Source organism: Labrus mixtus, chromosome 16 (assembly GCF_963584025.1).
Source record: "Labrus mixtus chromosome 16, fLabMix1.1, whole genome shotgun sequence".
In the NCBI taxonomy this organism is placed as follows: Eukaryota; Metazoa; Chordata; class Actinopteri; order Labriformes; family Labridae; genus Labrus; species Labrus mixtus.
Genome location: NC_083627.1, coordinates 1,990,326 through 2,007,825, shown reverse-complemented (window position 1 = coordinate 2,007,825; position 17,500 = coordinate 1,990,326). Strand labels below are relative to the sequence as shown.

Below are 17,500 nucleotides of genomic sequence, written 5' to 3'. Positions count from 1 at the left end.
GGAGGCCATTTACTCCACACCACACACCCACACGCATGGAGGCACATACAGAGTCACACACACACAAACACACACACACACACACACACACACACACCAGAGACCTCTAGAGTTGATGGAGCTCCGTGCTGGAGCAACAGGGGAGGACGGAGGGAGGCTGAAGGCTCTTAAAAACCCAGAGAGGGGAAATAATGAAGAGAAAACTGAGGAGAGCGACAAAACAGAGAGATTGATCGAAGCTCTAAAGCACAGGGCCGAAGGTTTGAGGAGAGAAAAACGAGGGCTGCTGGGAATAAAAAAAGATGAAGCAGAAGGTAAAGAGAATGTGAACCGGACCGGACCAGGACCGCTCGGTGGAAACAGGTCAGGGGGCTCTCAATCAATACGACAATAACAAAGGGTGACGATGAGGCTGGCGGGGAATCATGGGAGTTCTCTCTGCTATTTCTTTTAAAGAAGTTCTTTGTGATGTTTCTCTGAATGATTTATGATCCAGAAACAAAAACAAACCAGCATTAAAAACAAATTAAACCGAAACAGATAATGAAACAAAAAGGGAGGAAACATCCAACCCTGTTATAACCTTTGTATCCACCGGACTAAAAATACTAAGTCCTTCATCAGCCTCTAAAACCCGCTGTGGTTTAGTACGTCCAAACGTGGCCGTGTCACCGATCACTCTGTGAGCGTCTGATGGACATTTACCCAGAGTTCCCTGCTCTACCTGGAGGACATTCAGCCTGTCTTTACTGTCACTGGCTGTTGGGCCAGCTAATGACAGTTTACACTCTCACTCTGGACGAGTCGTCTGTTTTTAATCAAAAAGTCGATTCCCCGTTAGAGGCTCTTTAGAGACGTCTCGAGTTACTCAAAGAGACTTCTTTTCTCTGACTGAACTTTTCTGGACTTTTGAACTGTGACATTCAGTCATGGCTTCTCACGTTTACTCGACAGTAGAAAGAGGAAAGAGAGGATCATCACCAACCCTTCCTCCAGCCAGGCCCCGCCCACAGCACCAGTTTGGCCCCTGAGAGGTCCAGTGAGAGGCCCTCCGGAGCAGATTTGATCTAGCAATGCATGCTAGTTAGCGTCATCCTCCTCGCTAACGTTGGCCTCCTCTGTCTCGCTCCAATCAGCTTTTAGAGCCGCTGCTGGTCTGACATCACGGCAAATAAACGCCGTAGCTACTCTGTAGTGGCCCACGCCATTCTGAGCACTACATACTCATGTACTGGTGTGTCTGTGTAGCTCTGGATTACTCCGTCTACAGACACTCGTTGGCAGTCTGATTTCTATGTTTGTTTTTAGTTCTAAGACATTCTCGTCCTGTCTGTGTACAGGTAACCATGGCAACTGAAGCCGAGCGTGTTATGTTGGTGTTAGAGATGATAAATATATATATTTATATAAATATCGAGCAGCAGTTGATCATACCGGCTTGTAGCGTTCTGTATTCTGCAGGATTTTGAAAAATGGTGGCGATATGGGAAATGTTGTAAATGCAGGTGCAGGAAATACAATGCTCCCCCCCCCCCCCCCCCCCCCCCCCCCCCCAGCAGCTGGCCCCCAGATAGCTTTCCCCCTTGTGGGCAGCAGAGCTCCAGCAGCAGTTCTGACTCTTTTTACTCTCATCCTGCACGAGACAAAGTAGCATCGGTTTAAACATGGAGTCCAATGATTGGATCTGAAGTGACTGGACACGCATAGAGACAAAGGCACAGGACGGCAGCTTGCTGACTTTTTTATTGTTTCCATTCAGATGGAATCTGCATCCCCCCCCCCCCCTTGTGTCAGGCCACCAGGCTGCTGTTTTTAGTCCTAAAGCTACGATAAACATGCCCAGCAGCATTCAGAGCGTTGTGACTCGCTGCTCAACACAGAGGCCAGAAATGAGAATCTGATCCTGCAGATGTAGAGCTGTTTAACCACCACAGCTGTTTGTGGAGAGTCAGCAGAACTCTGATGTGACGGATGCTAATTGTTCTGCTCGTGTTCTTGTTAATTAATCAGATTCACAGGCTGATTCTGATTATTGTGTTTCGGTCAGGCTGCGGTGTAATGTTTGCTTGTTCGCTCTGCGTCTCTCTGCTTTGTTACACTTTGTGTGTGAGGAGGCTGACCTTTGAGGGAAAGGTCATCTCTGTTTGTGAAAGTTACCAGAGTCTCTGCAGTCGAGTCCAAACCAAGACAGAGAACCACCGGACATGAAAGAGAAGCCTTCTCCTCATGACCGTTTATACTCTCATACATCCAAAGGTTTCCTGGTTGTTGTGTCATTTTTGGAGCATTTTAAAGTAGATCTTATGAATATGTTTTATTCAATCTTGAAAGTTTATGTTTAAAGCTCCTGTGGGGAGTTTTTAGGGAGGATACAGCAACGATTAGACTGATCGTGATAAAACCGCTGCCAACAGGAAGCGTCAGCGAGTCGATTAATGCCACCCAACCAATTCAGTTTCTTTGTTCCCAACATAGATTCAGGATGAGGGATCTGTTTGACTGTTGAATTAAAGCCGGATTATATTATCAAAACACACCAAAACAATTCAAAACAAGACCAGTTATCAAGTACAGCTGCTGTCCACAGGGGGCGCCAAAATCATCACAAACCCAAAGTTACTCTTAACATGAATACAGTATTCATGAAAAGAAATCAAATTCTGTCAGCAATGGAAACAAATGAAAACCATAACGTGAATGTTTAGTAAGACTTAAGACGCACTTTTAATTCTTCTCTTTATCATCTAAAAGCTAAACACCAGTACGACAGAGCAGTATCAAATGCTGAAAGACGCACCGTCATGACCACAGTGCAGCCGTCCAAGTCAACCAGTGCACCCGACAAGAGGCTCTTGAGAACACGCCCCCAGTCGTTGTGAATTGCGTCACAGCTGCGTCGCTGCTCACTGCGTGCTGGGATCACTGGGATCACTGGGATCACTGGGAAACATAACGAGGCTGACCAGTCGCATGGCAACACATTTCAGCAGCTGTTGGTTATTAGAAACTAGAAGTTACTCTTTATTGGTTTCCAGGACTTGTTGTTGCCGTAGCATCAGAATGGGTTTCTATGGGGCGCCGGTGGCTCAGTGGTTAGTGGGCGCCCCTCCTGCTCTGAGGGTTGGTCCTCTAGGCGGGTGGTTGAATCCGACCTGTGGCTCCTTATGCACATCATTCCCCACTCTCTCTATCATCTCAATTTCTAATTCTGTCTCCAAATAAAGACACCCCCCCCCCGCCCCCCACCAACAGCCTCCAAAAAAATGGTATTGATATTGTTTGATTTATACTAGCATCATATTGCGTTTAGTGTTCTTGTGTCATGGCAACCATACCTTAAATTACAAACCAATCAGCTTCTGCAGAAAGGAATTGGTCAGAAGTCAGTTTTGTGTCGTCCATTAAGTTAAATATAAAGTAATCACAACAACCCTCATTCTCATCTGAAAACAAAGAAGTGAAACTTTTCCATGAACTCAAACGAGCTGAGATAAAAACAGCAGGTTTGGTTTCATTTCATTATTTGCAGTCGTATAAAGTCACTTCAGTGTTTGTGTTGCTCAGCGCTGTCCTGACAAAGCCTCTGCTCCGTCCGCCCCGAGGCTTCTTCTCTGTACTCTGAAGATTAGGAGACCACCGGTGGAGATGATGCTGCAGCGTGGTTTAATCTGTCTGGCAGCCGAGCAGAAGGTCTCAGGGAACAGAATCTGAGACATCAAAGAGTGACAGAGGAGAGCCGGCTGCCAAACGGCCCGCTGCGGCCTCACGCTCCGTCTAGCCAAGAACAGACTTCTTACGTCAGTCAGTCCGCTCCAACACGTTTTGGCAACGTCGTCGCGTTTTCCACTTTTGAACCAGTGAGACAAAATAAATCCAAAATGTCAAAGTTCAGTCTTCTGTTTCTGTTCAACTCGTCTTCAAGATTCAACAGGAAACTCTGTCCCGTCACAGGAGGAGTACTGTCCCGTCACAGGAGGAGTACTGTCCCGTCCCAGGAGGAGTACTGTCCCGTCACAGGAGGAGTACTGTCCCGTCACAGGAGGAGTACTGTCCCGTCACAGGAGGAGTACTGTCCCGTCCCAGGAGGAGTACTGTCCCGTCTCAGGAGGAGTACTGTCCCGTCACAGGAGGAGTACTGTCCCGTCACAGGAGGAGTACTGTCCCGTCTCAGGAGGAGTACTGTCCCGTCACAGGAGGAGTACTGTCCCGTCACAGGAGGAGTACTGTCCCGTCACAGGAGGAGTACTGTCCCGTCCCAGGAGGAGTACTGTCCCGTCTCAGGAGGAGTACTGTCCCGTCACAGGAGGAGTACTGTCCCGTCTCAGGAGGAGTACTGTCCCGTCACAGGAGGAGTACTGTCCCGTCTCGATGCAGCCCTCTACCACCAACCGTAGGCCAGAATTAAATTTGAATAATCCGTTATTGTGCATCCTGAATTTCAGAATTGATCATGCTGGTGACACATTGAATTATCCCTCATGTTCTCCAACTGTTAGAAACTCCTCAAAATACCAAAAGACACAAACTTTACTTTCAAAAAGCTTCAAAAGGTGTTTGACAATTAAGACACGAGGATGTGGTAAATCACCGGGGGGGTAAAATGTGCATCAGTGGTATAAATGTGTTTAAATCACTGCTTTGCTCTAACGGCTCCACACATTCCTGAAGCACAGGGTGGGAGAGAGAGAGAGAGAGAGAGGAGGAATCAGTGAAAAGGTCGAGGGAATAAAGGAGGGAAAAACGAGTTTGATAAAAGAAGAGAATGTGAGTGAAGAGAGAGGAGGAAGGAGGATTCAGGAAACAGAGGAGATGAGGAAAGAGGACATAGAGAGGGAGGGAAAAGAAAGAGGAATTTAAAGCCGATCAGCCAGGCGGAAAAGAGGGAGCTGTCACAAACAAGCCACTTCCACAACATGCCTCACATGGACGCACACACACACACACACACACACACACTCACACACACACACACACACACACACACACCTGCACATGTGCACTCACACACACACAAGTGTCTATGAAGAGTGGCATTGTGGGACGCTGCAACAATAAGTCCTGACAGCTCTCTCTGGCAGACCCTCGCCTGTCTGCTGCCATCGCTCAGGGCACTGCGTGTGTGTGTGTGTGTGTGTGTGTGTGTGTGTGTGTGTGTGTGTGTGTGTGTGTGTGTGTGTGTGTGTGTGTGTGTGTGTGTGTGTGACAGTGATCCAAAGTGAAGTCCTGAGTCTGACTCACCTCCGCTCCAGTGACGGACGCTCTGAGCCGACACTGAACACAGAAGGAGTCCTGCTCACTACGACGTGTCGGGGTAATACCTTCATCCTCTGTCCGCCTGCGTTAAATATTTGATGATGTCATGGGCCACCCCAAATCCCCTCCAGCTCCCGGAGGTCTTATGTTTCTTACTCTGTGTCCTTTATGATTCAAAGAGAAACACACTGTCCTCTCTCTCTTTGCTGTGCGGTAAAAAAAATGTGTATTTGCACTTCAGCTTTCATTCAGAATAAATGTTTATAAGATAAGATAAACTTTTATTGATCCCCCATGGGGGACATTTTTTGTCACAACAGCTCAAGAAAAAAATAACAAGAAGTTAAAAATAAAAAAAAATAAAATCATACAAAAAAAAATGATTCAAAATGGACTGATCCCTTTTTTTTAAACGTTAAATATCATGGTTAATGCTAAGACGCCTTCATTGAGCTGCTCACAGAGCTCAGATTCTGCTCTCGTTTTGTTTTCTTTTTCTTTTTTATAAGATAAATTCATCTTTTGGTCGTGAAGCGCTCGATATCGAGGAGTTTTCTCTCGCTGCCTTTCAGGTCACAGACGCTCATGGCCGCCTGTCAATCAAATTATTGACCAGTCGCCTCACTCTGCGAGTCCGTCACCCTTTTGACTCGATGGTAACACCACACCATCCATCTTTAACGGTGCATGAATGTGTGTTTATCTACACACACACGCACACACACACACTCCACTTAGTACACAAGGCTTCTGTCAGCAGAGTCGATATTCAGGAGTTGGGAGGAGGGAGGTTCCCCTCGTAAGGTGATACCTCAAACACACCTGACGGATGGTTGAACTGCTTCACTTGATGGACGCTTCTTATGAATATTTACATCCTAACAACAAGTTTAAATGAGTCTCTCATGTCCAGGTTATGATCTTAAAGTGTTTGAATAAGAATATTTTAGGATTCACACAAATACACAATATAAATTATATGAAGAGATAATGGCAGTTTTTTTTCTTCACTAACGTCACGTTTCCAAGAACGTTGAGACCAGTTAAAGGTCCACGTTAGTCTACTGGGCGCTTTATTGGCAGAGAAGTTGTTGAAAACATTAATACATATGACGGCCTGATTCATTAAGAATGGAATGCAGCCACTGATAGCTTCATTAGCGCCGGCTGTCTGCTCCATCTCGAGGTCTCATTCATGAAGCATGCAGCACTAATACATTTTTTAAAATAGTGTAATATAGTGATGAAGCCCCTCCCCTCAACAAACACGTCGGCACACGGCCAATATGAAAATGTCAAGAAGCAACTTTCTTCATAATTCAGTGTAGGTCGTCTTTAAAGGTGAGCTGGTTCACACACTCACACACACACACACTCACACTCACACACACACACACACACACACACACACACACACACACACACACTCACACTCACACACACACACACACACACACACACACACACACACACACAGACACACACACACACACACACTCACACTCACACTCACACACACACACACACACACACACACACACACACACACTCACACACACACACACACACACACACACACACACACACACACACTCACACACACACACACTCACACTCTCACACACACACACACACACACACACACACACACACACACACACACTCACACATTCACACACACTCACACACACACACACACTCACACATTCACACACACATTCACACACACTCACACACACACACTCACACACACACACACTCACACATTCACACTCACACACACACTCACACACACACACACACACACATTCACACACTCACACACACTCACACACACACTCACACACACACACACACACTCACACATTCACACACTCACACACACACACACACACACACACACACACATTCACACACGATACTAAAATCAATAGCTTAAGTTTTCATTTTACTCCGTTCTGCCCGACTCTCCTTTAAATCCCAAACACAGACAACAACAATATTTAACAATCAGTGATCCCTGCAAGCAAACCAAATATTTATAAATCACCTAATCAAACCAAACACGTACCAATCTCGCCGCAACACGGAGACGCTCCCCCCCAACTTCATTCAGACTGACATCCCAGCACAGCTTCTAAATACAAAACACAATCAAACCGGACAGCATCGATACACAGCATCCCGCTACACAAATGTACTTAACAACAACTTCATACGTCCTACCATTTTGTCTTCATTTGGCGTGCAATGTCGCCTCAAAACGCCCAGCAGCAAGCGTCCCTCGTGCATGTTTATCAGATTAAGCTGGACGCTGCTTTATGATGTCACCAGCAGAGCGTCAAGAGTCTCATGTTTGGATGTTTAATATGTGAAGAGCTTTACAAACAGCCATGTTGTAAAAAAAACAATCCCTTCATTCCAGAAGTTTCCACTAATAGTTAACTAGCAGACACATCTCCTCGCCATGAGAGAAGAGCAGAGCACGAGAGACACGCTGTGCTATCAGAGAATGTAGAGAGCCAGCCGATAAGCTCCGAGTACTCGTCTGATAAACGTTTTTTATAAAAAGGACAACGTGTACTCGGACAGACTGCAGCCCTCTGTGACCTCGGAGAGGATAAGTGGGTTAAGACAATTAAGGATGTGTGAGGACGGTTTGAGTCGGTGAAGAGAGAGCGAGCTCTCACTTCATGAACATCGGATGTAAACTTTAAGTTAAGGTCGTTCATCTTAGGAGCGTCAATCACAAAGAAGAGCTTTCTCCAGTTTACTCAAATCATCTTAGACGAGTTCTGAGTACGTCAGAGAGACGTTTAGAAAACAGTGAGCAGCTCTTCCTCCGCTTGTCTCTTCTCCACTAAACATTCATGTCGCTTCAGGACGCCATGTGGACGACCTGCAGCAGCGGGGACTCGGCCACAGAGACATTGTGATGCAAATGCAAAGAAAAAAAAACATGAAACGAGAGACTCCAAAAAGAGGCGAGCCTCGAGGCAGCATCACCTTCTCTTTCCATTACTGGTCTGCATCGATCTGGACTAAAAATAAAAAAGCAGCAGGACCGGGCGCTCTGATGGCGCTGCATGCGTTCAGGGCCCGGTGTCACATCAGAGGCTGCTGGTTTTTATCCATCCTGTTTATTTGTGTGGAAACGGAGCCGCTGTCTGCTGAAGTGTGAGTCTCCGCTCTGCCCTTTGTCGGAGCGTCTCACTTTACCGCCAACTCAAACACGACGCCACTCACACACTCGGCGCTAACGTTACATCTCAGATGGCAAACACATCGACTGGAAGTCTCTGATGTATAGATTTATTATTAATCTGCTCGTTATGTTTGTTACACTTTACAAAGATGTCTGTCGATCTGTCCGGCTCATTAAATGAATAAAACTTTAAATAAAACAGGATCTATCTTAAACGCTCCATTCAGCTCTGTGAACGGGACGTCGTGGGTTAACCGCTGACCTCGGTCATATTTCTGCTCATTGAGCCGTCCAACGCCGGATAATGACCACACTGAAGCGCGGCGTCTGTTAATTAAAGGCTTCAGGGCGGGAACGTGAATCAAATATTCATGACTTTCACTCAGAGGTGAAAAGACGTTTTTTTTTTTAAGTGCTCCGGGGCAAAAAGTCAAAGGCCGACTGTTTCAATTAAAATCTTTACATTACTGATGAACACCGAATGAGAAGCTTTAGATTATATTATAGACTGAAGCTTAAAGGGCCGGTGTCCACCAATGGCCTTCTATGCAGCGTCTGTTACCTGTTCATGACCAGTGCAGTCCAGTGTTTGTGAATGTTGACTAGGACGTGGCTGCATGCTAACGTTAGCTGTAGCTAACTGGTTTTTAAATATTTTCACTCGTCTCCAGATTTTCAGCCTCCATCGTCTGTCTTCTCTCTCATCAATCTTGAAGCTTTGAGATGAAAACAGTTTCTCAGATTTGAGACGTTGACGTAACTTAAATCTGGAGCAGACCGGTCAGACACAACAACATTTGGGCTTCCCATTCTGAGCGTGACGTCACAGCAACATGGCCGCCATGAGAGTATGGTCTGTTGAGGTCGTGAGCAAAGACCACTGTTGGTGGACTTACTGGTTTAAAAGTTTCAAGAACAGTTTTTCCAAAGTGTTTGAATTCTGATTTCTTAATTGTTTGGACATCGTGCAAAAACAGAAACATTATAAATGTAGTAACTTTTAAATAAATTTAAATAAATATGGATAAAAGTTCAACTTAAGATATATTTCAAACAACAGAAACTGAAAAACCCTTTGTCACCATTAAACACTCTTCTAAAGACTTTGAGCTGACAAACAAAAGGAGCTGTCTGACGTCTCACCGTACAGATGTTGGCTCTGCAGCAGCTGGCCGTGTAAAAAAAAACAAAAAAACACTGATGTTGTGTGAGGAGAGTGTTGCTGCGTAATGAATCTCAGCTTACTCTCTGCCTCTAATCTGGGCTGCCAACTCTCACACTTCCAGGATTTGCCTCGCACTCTCACGCCACTGAAGTGTATCACAGAGCGTGTCCCGACAGTGCCTCGACTCTGCCGAGTGCAAAGTTTACTCTGCATCAATTTAAACATCTGGATCTGGATTTGTTGACGACTCGGAGGCAGCACAATGAAATGTGAAAACAAAGCACTTCTGTATCTCTTCCTGTCATGGACTGTGTGTTCACAGTCTCACAGAGGTGTAGGACCAGAGCCCTCATTTTCAGGACTCGGGACTCAGGACTCTGCACTGATGACTCGTGGTGCGCTCCATTTGAAATTGGAAGTTAGAAATTCAGATCCAGTCTGACATGTCTTTAGGAACGCCCCCCCTGAAGTCGGAACTCCAACTTGGAACCTAGAAAGAGCTTCAGTAGCCCGAGTTAAAATCCAACATGGCGGCTCCATGCATCAACAGTAACATTTAAGCTGTAACTAACATGTTTATTAGTGTAATTAAATCAATCACACCGATAGTATCTGTGGACATGTTGTCATGTTATCACCTGGCCTGAGCTAACAAAACAAAGGTTCTCCTGGAGGCGTCCATGTTGCTTTGACTTGTGTAGATCAGTGAACTTCTTGTGATGAAAGATTCAACAGAAAACTCAAAGTACTTGGTCTTTTTCGATTCTCTGATTTTTTTACATTTTCAAAATCCAGAACAAAAAACGCCAAACAAGAGAAGACTTCAAATCCATTATTACCCTTTTACCTTTTCTGAAGATTATTTCCTTTTTAATAGAGATGGAACGCGGTTAACTCAGGTGAGGTCATTCCCAGCTCAGAGTTAAGAGGTAAATGGAACGCACCATCGGACTCGGACTGGAGCATTTACTGCAATTGGACTGTGAAGATAGAGAGGAGGACTCAGACTTGTTTACTGATAAAAACTGTGTTTTCATTTTGTTAGTTTCAAAATAAAAAATAGGCCCTAAAGATGAATTCAGATTCTGGAAAAGGCTGACTCATCAGTTCAGATGCTCCAAGCTGCAGAACAGAAATCCTTTCACCATACAGCACAGCTGGGCCCCTCAGATCAACGACTTCTAACCGCCCAGCGTTTATATCCAAAAACTCTTCAGAGACCGAACCTTCTCTGTATCCGCTCTGAGGCTGTGGAACGACCTGACGTTACATAAACACTCAGTTTGTTTTTTTATACTCAAAGGAAACCCTGCCTTCCTATGAGGCGAGCAGCTTTTCATGTTGCAGCGTCCGTCTCCAGCTGCACTTCTCGACGTCAGGACAATTACTGCAAACAAGATCGGGGGGAAAGCAATGAGAACGACACACAGCCTCAGACGACCTCCATGCTGCTCTGCCCATTGTCAGCCACCGGCTCCGATTTGGAAGGAGATCTGTTGGACTGAGAACAGCTGCTGGGAGCTTTTTCTTCCAGACAAAGAGGCTCATGCTTTCAGAGTTTCTGATGACAGCATATGGCTAAAGGAGCGATATGGAAACAGAAATCAACTCCAACGTGTTGTGATGTCCAGAGAGAGGTCAGTCATCTCTGGTTCTGATTTCTTCTCTTTACTGAATGTACTGACGGCTCCACATGTCACTTTAAATAAATCAGCTGTCTACCTGGAAGGTTCATTTCATTAACTGAGACATATAACGATTAATGTTCCTCAATGACCACGTTACAATATGAAGACGGTGACGGGCTAAAAATAGATCTTTGACAAATAATGTGATCAAAAGCAGCTTTTTGCAACGTCAATAGACTCGAGTTCTTAAGAGACCACAATGACCAAGGCCCAAAGGAAAAGCGCTGGTTGTGCGCTCAGGATCGCTTGCGTGAAGCGCTGAGAAGAAAAGCGCTACACGTCCCACCCGTCTCCATGACAACAGTCTGTTGACGACGGCCGCTGTATGATGCAAAGAGGACGATCAGTAGGCGGCAAAAATACAGGGAATATCATACATTTAGAAAAGAGCGCCGGTGACGATGGTCTTGGTCTTGTCTCGGTCTCGCCCTGCCTTGGTCTTGGCCTTGTCTGGGTCTGGGTCTTGCCCTGCCTTGGTCTTGGTCTTGGTCTTGTCTCGGTCTCGCCCCTGCCTTGGTCTTGGTCTCGACTCAGCCTCAAGCCTAAATATCTCGATCTTGTCTTGGTCTCTGAGCACTCCGGTCTCAGGTATGTCTTGGTCTCTGAGCACTCCGGTCTCAGGTATGTCTTGGTCTCTGAGCACTCCGGTCTCAGGTATGTCTTGGTCTCTTGGTGGTCTTGACTAATCATTATCCAAACAACAGGACTCTATGCCCAAATATGTCTCTGGGGTCGAGCTTCACGCCATCAGTCTCCGAATCAAACAAACTTTCAGCAGCAGGTGGATTTTGATTATTTGTTGACCAGAGACCTCGTTTGAACAACAAGAACTTAACGAGTGAATTCAGCCATATGAAGAAAAGTGATCAGTATGTGGGGACATCATGACCCAGCTCTTACTGCTGAGAGGAGCAGGATTAGTTGTTTTTAATATATCTACAGGAGCGTTCCATTGGAGGCTCAATGTTGATGTTAAAGAAAGTTTTGACCTATCGTCGTGCAGTGAGTATCCGGCTGTGGCGTCATGAATCTGCTGAGCTCTCTGACAAACGACACCGAGCTGACGTACCCGAGCAGAGAGCAGAGACATGGCAGCTGAACTGAACACCCTCCACACGGCTACGTTTTGCTATACAGTTGTTCAACTCTCTTAAAAGAAAGAAGAACTCTTATCAAATAAGTTGTAACCACGGGGATTGACTGTTTAGCTTTGATAACTTCACGTTTGCTGATCCTTCCTCTCTAGATCTACTCTCTCTTACAAATATGGTCCGGGTTGGGTTAGGCTTAGGGTTAGAGGGTCGTTAATCATGCTAACAGCCAGTGTGCTGGACTTGAGGCAGTCTAAGTGATGGGCTTTTTATGCCTTTATTTTACAGACTGGACTGTGGATGGAGTCATAAATCGGAGAGAAAGGGGAATGACATGTGGGGAAAGGAGCCACAGGCCGGATTCAATCCTGGGCCGCTGGCTTAGAGGACTACAGCCTCCGTACATGGGGCACGCACACCGACCACGAGGCTACCGGCACCACTAACAAACCGTCAGCCATGCACCATTCAGTCGCCGCAAACTGCAACAAGCTCGACAACTTTTTGGATGTGATTGCGCCTGAATACCATGAGCGCTGTATGCTTTGTGAATATGACCTTGACGTGGAACAGAAGAAAATGATTTGCAATGTTAGGAGCTTTTAGCGGCCGCAATCCAGTCTGTGTGAATCAGGCCCTCAGCCGAACCTCTTTTAAAGACTTTGAAGTGTCGTTATCCATTAGGGATTCGCGCAAGTAGTCGACAAAACGATTGAAAGTAATCCCCCTAGTTGGCACTAGAAATTCTAGTCGGTTGAACTAGAGTTAATAATATAGACCCACTGTACCGGTTAAATGTTCTTTCAAAGCTGTAATGCTGCCACTAGTGGGAGCTGCTTTCCCCGCTCTTCTGTCTGGATGTAAACCAGCAGAGTGGGCGGATGGCATCTCATAAACTCACATATATCCACTCGACAGTGATTTACCACATCAGCAAAGGTAAGTGGACGGTTACCTGCAAGGACGACCGAAGCTAACGCTAGCCGCCCTTCAAACCGATTAGACACATTACGAGCAGACGCTGTGATCCTGCTCTGTTTGAAAAGCTAACACAGCTCATCACCACAATGAGTGCACATCATATGTAGTGTCCTGAAACAGTTCCTAACAGAAGCTCCAACACTCCGTATACATTTGTAAGTTCTGTTGTTGATTCCTGAGACGTTGTCCATCGGGTCTTTGCTCGGCTGCGGTACAGATTTTGTTTTCCAGGTAAAGCCGTCTCAAATCTGCAGGGAGGATCTCTCACACTGTGGATGTGAACAGCCTGCGATGACAGTTTAAAGCCTTTCTGAAGCCCTAATCCTTTTCTGTGGTCGTTTTTTTATTAGTGCAAAAGTCGCCTCTGTGGCCTTATTGTGAAGTGTGCAGATGAAACAGTCGGTCTGAAAGCTGCTCTTTGTGACTCTCCTGCTGTCGACTGATGACTGTTACACATCAGCTTTACTGTAACGCCAGGATAATTGTGCACAATGACGGGTGCTGATGCTTTGGATAAAACAGCTGAAGGAGACAAAACAAACCCCCGATGATTTCTGCAGAGTCACTGGATTACAATAAGAGTTCTTTTCTTACTCCTCCTGTCTCCTTATTTCTTCTTCAGACTTTTCTGATGTGTGACTTTTGAATTAAAGAAGAAGAAATACGTGGAGAGGGAGAGGGAGAGGTAGCTGTTGACCCATATTTACTGTAACGTTTTTCCCTCCCCTCCCTCCGTTTTTCTCGTTGACCTCCCTCTTTTACCCCGGATCTATTTTTAGCAGCCGCCGCTTTCACTCAGGCTAATGTAAGAATAGATGCTCCTCGCAAGAGATGCTGCAAGAACCATTCTGCAGGCGATAAATTGGGGGGGGGGGGGGGGGTCCTCTGACCCTGACTGATCTATTAACGCTCCCTCACACGATACGTCACGGTTTAGTTTAAGTGACTTAAGAGGACGATTCTGGTCCTTTAGCTGAAGGAGACAAAGATTGTTAAATCAAAATGTAAAGTCTAAATATATTCACTGAAGATGATGATGCTCTCTCTCTCTTTCTTTTTAAAGCATAATGTTTCCTTGTGGCGTTAATATCTTCATCGCTTGCTGCACGCTGCTCATATGTTGTACATCTTTCCGCTGGTTTCCGGCTGACCTTGATGATTAAGGTTAAATAAAGAATCTTCATCTCTCTGGCTGCGTGCTTAGTGATGTGGTCTGCACATCAAGAACAAATCTATTAGTGTGAGGGCCGCGATGTTTTCCACCTTTCATTAGTTGGTATCAATCTAGAAGCATGAGTGAGGAGTGGATCACTAAACCTGCTTAAAGACAAACGACCAGGGATCCCAACCTGGGGTCCGGGGCCCACAGGTGGAGCTGGATAGGAGGGTTATTGTTATGATGTAAACACACATCACAGGAAGTCTTCCCTCAGGGGCAAAACTTTGGAGCTCTCTGCCCACTGGCATAAAATTAGAGAGCACATAATTGCATTCTTTTAACAGAGGACTCAAACAATGGCTAAAATCTAGCTGGCTAAAATAGCTTCTGACTGGTTTATTGTTTGATCATGCTGCCTTTGCTCTACGGTGTATTTATTTATTCTCTCCTTATTGTTTTCTCACTATCTTTAATTGTTTTCCTTTCAAAAGCTTCCTGTGGACCGGTGTTGAGAACTAGCATGCTCGCTAAAACACTTAAACAATGCATCTGGTTCGTCCAATGTGTCTGTGATGTCCATGCCAAATAAAGTCTGTTATTATTATTATATATCTTGATTTAAAACTCACCTTTCTGACGCATCTGTGATAATTAAACTTGAACGATAAGTAGAAAGTGAATGTGCGTGTTTGACTTACAACCTGACAATAATAATGAAATGCTTTTTGACCAGTGAATAAATCTAGCAACATCGGAGCATAGCTGTGATAAAATTAGCCGATACAATAGTCACTGGATATTGGCCGAAATAACCAGCTGACCGATTAATCAGTCAGGCTCAAAGAAGAAGAAAGAGAAGCATCACAACTTCTAAGTTTCAACCACAACAGAACATGAGACAACCGTAAAGATGTACTGAACAACTCAAACCATGACAAACTCCACACGAGCAGCTAAAGAGAAACATTAACCAAAGAAACAGACAGATCTTTAAAATGATACAATGAACACAGAGATGAGCAGAAAAGACCACGAGACAAAAGTACACGACATGAAAACTTAACAAAAGATTTACAACAAACGACCACGAAGACGCTCAAAACATCTGCAATGATTTCACAATGAGACACAAACTGTGACAGAGAAACACTTTTATTCAAGGAGACAAAAATTATACTAAAAAAAACAGACACCTGTCAATCAGGTCTTATTGTGAATAACTCTTATCCTTCATCAAATCCAAACTGATGAGTCATCAAAACATTCACCCCCCGTACAGTGTGTGTCCATCGAGACATGAGCTAATCACACCTATTTGGTTTTTTGAACCAGGCTGTAAACATGTTAATCTCTGCTGTAAAAACAGGCTTTTTAGAATGGGTGTGTATGTGACTTCCTGTGCTTCTGCAGCCAGCCTCTAGTGGACACTCCAGGAACTGCAGGATGTTACACTTCAGCATCAGCTTTATTATTCTACACCTGAGGTTGTTGTGTGATGTATCTAATGCTCACTTCCTGTTAGTGCACGGTGTAAGAGACTAAATCAAACTCAAATGTTAGCTTACTGACGAGAGAGAGAACAAACAAACATGGCAGCTCAGCACAGCTCTAAACGTACATCAGAATGACAAAAAGAAGCTAAACTAGTTTTTGTTATCTTCCTAGATTATTTTCTTGTATTCTGTCTCAACAATCTGTAAACGTGGAAACATGTTTTTCCTGCACAGTTAGACACAAACCAGACGTAGACTAAATATCATGAATGAAAATCATAAAGTCTGCAAACACAAAACACAAATGAGCCCCGGAGTGACACCTTAGTTTCACCCTCAAGATGACATGCAACAGTCAGATGTTTCACAGTCTGCATTGTTTTCAACTCAAACACGTTATTGCTCCGTCTGCCTGGTGTTCAGTCGAGATTCTGTTGAAAACCTGGAGCCCTGAACAGATTCACTCGCCCCCCTCTCTCTCTCTCTCTCTCTCTCTCTCTCTGCTCTGACTCGAGCACACGTTTCCAAAAATGAAAGAAAATCAAGACGAGAGAGAGATAACGTGCCCGGCACAATGCGAGCGTAATATGCTTTTGATCTACTTCTGACACCGCAAATAAAGGAGAGAGAAGGACGGAGAGGAGGGGAGAGGAGGGGAGGGGAGGGGAGGGAGTGAAGGAGAGAGAGGCAGTCAGGGAGAGAAAACACAAAAACAAAAGGGGAACACACCCACTTATGAAACCAAGAAAACATCAAGATATTATGTTGGCTCTTTGCACCAACAGAAAACCTCCCTTCTTTCCCTTCTTCTTATCGTTTCTCACCGACCACGACCTCCATCCCTCTCCATCCGTCCTCTCGGCTCAATGACAACCAAAGGTCAAACGCTCCCTTCCTTGCAGCCTCCATTTGTTTTCATAAAGGAGCTGATGAGGCTTTGATGGAGCGTTTAACAGACCGGAGGGGAGATCTGGTCCTCTGGAGTGTGTGTGTGTGTGTGTGTGTGTGTGTGTGTGTGTGTGTGTGCGTGTGTGTGTGCGTACATGAGCATGTGGAGGCAGGGTGCACCAGCTGCATGCTTCCCTTAATGGGAAATGATGACACACACACACACACACACACACACACACACTCATGCAGATGAGTGACCATGCTTTCCTTGAGCAGACAGAAGAGTAGTTTGAAGTGCGCCTCTTGGGTCTTAGTGTCTGAGCTGAGGAGGCTTCTGTAGCAATTCAAAGTTCTGTGTGTGTGTGTGTGTGTGTGTGTGTGTGTGTGTGTGTGTGTGTGTGTGTGTGTGTGTGTGTGTGTGTCTTTGTGTGGAGACCTTGAGATTGAGGACACTTTTGGAAAGTGAGGACACTTTGTTATGGTTCTTACTTCTTCAAAGCTTTATTTGAGGGTAATTTTAGAGTTCCAGTCCGAGTGAAGTCTTCACTATTTGATTAAAACGCTTTAAACTGAA

The 17,500-nt window shown here is 45.2% G+C and overlaps 1 protein-coding gene across 10 annotated transcripts in view; it reads right to left on the bottom strand.

Annotated features, from left to right (window-relative positions):
* Positions 1-17,500, bottom strand: part of LOC132991075 (uncharacterized) — a 54,811-nt gene that overhangs the window by 33,588 nt on the left and 3,723 nt on the right. The window lies entirely within an intron of this gene.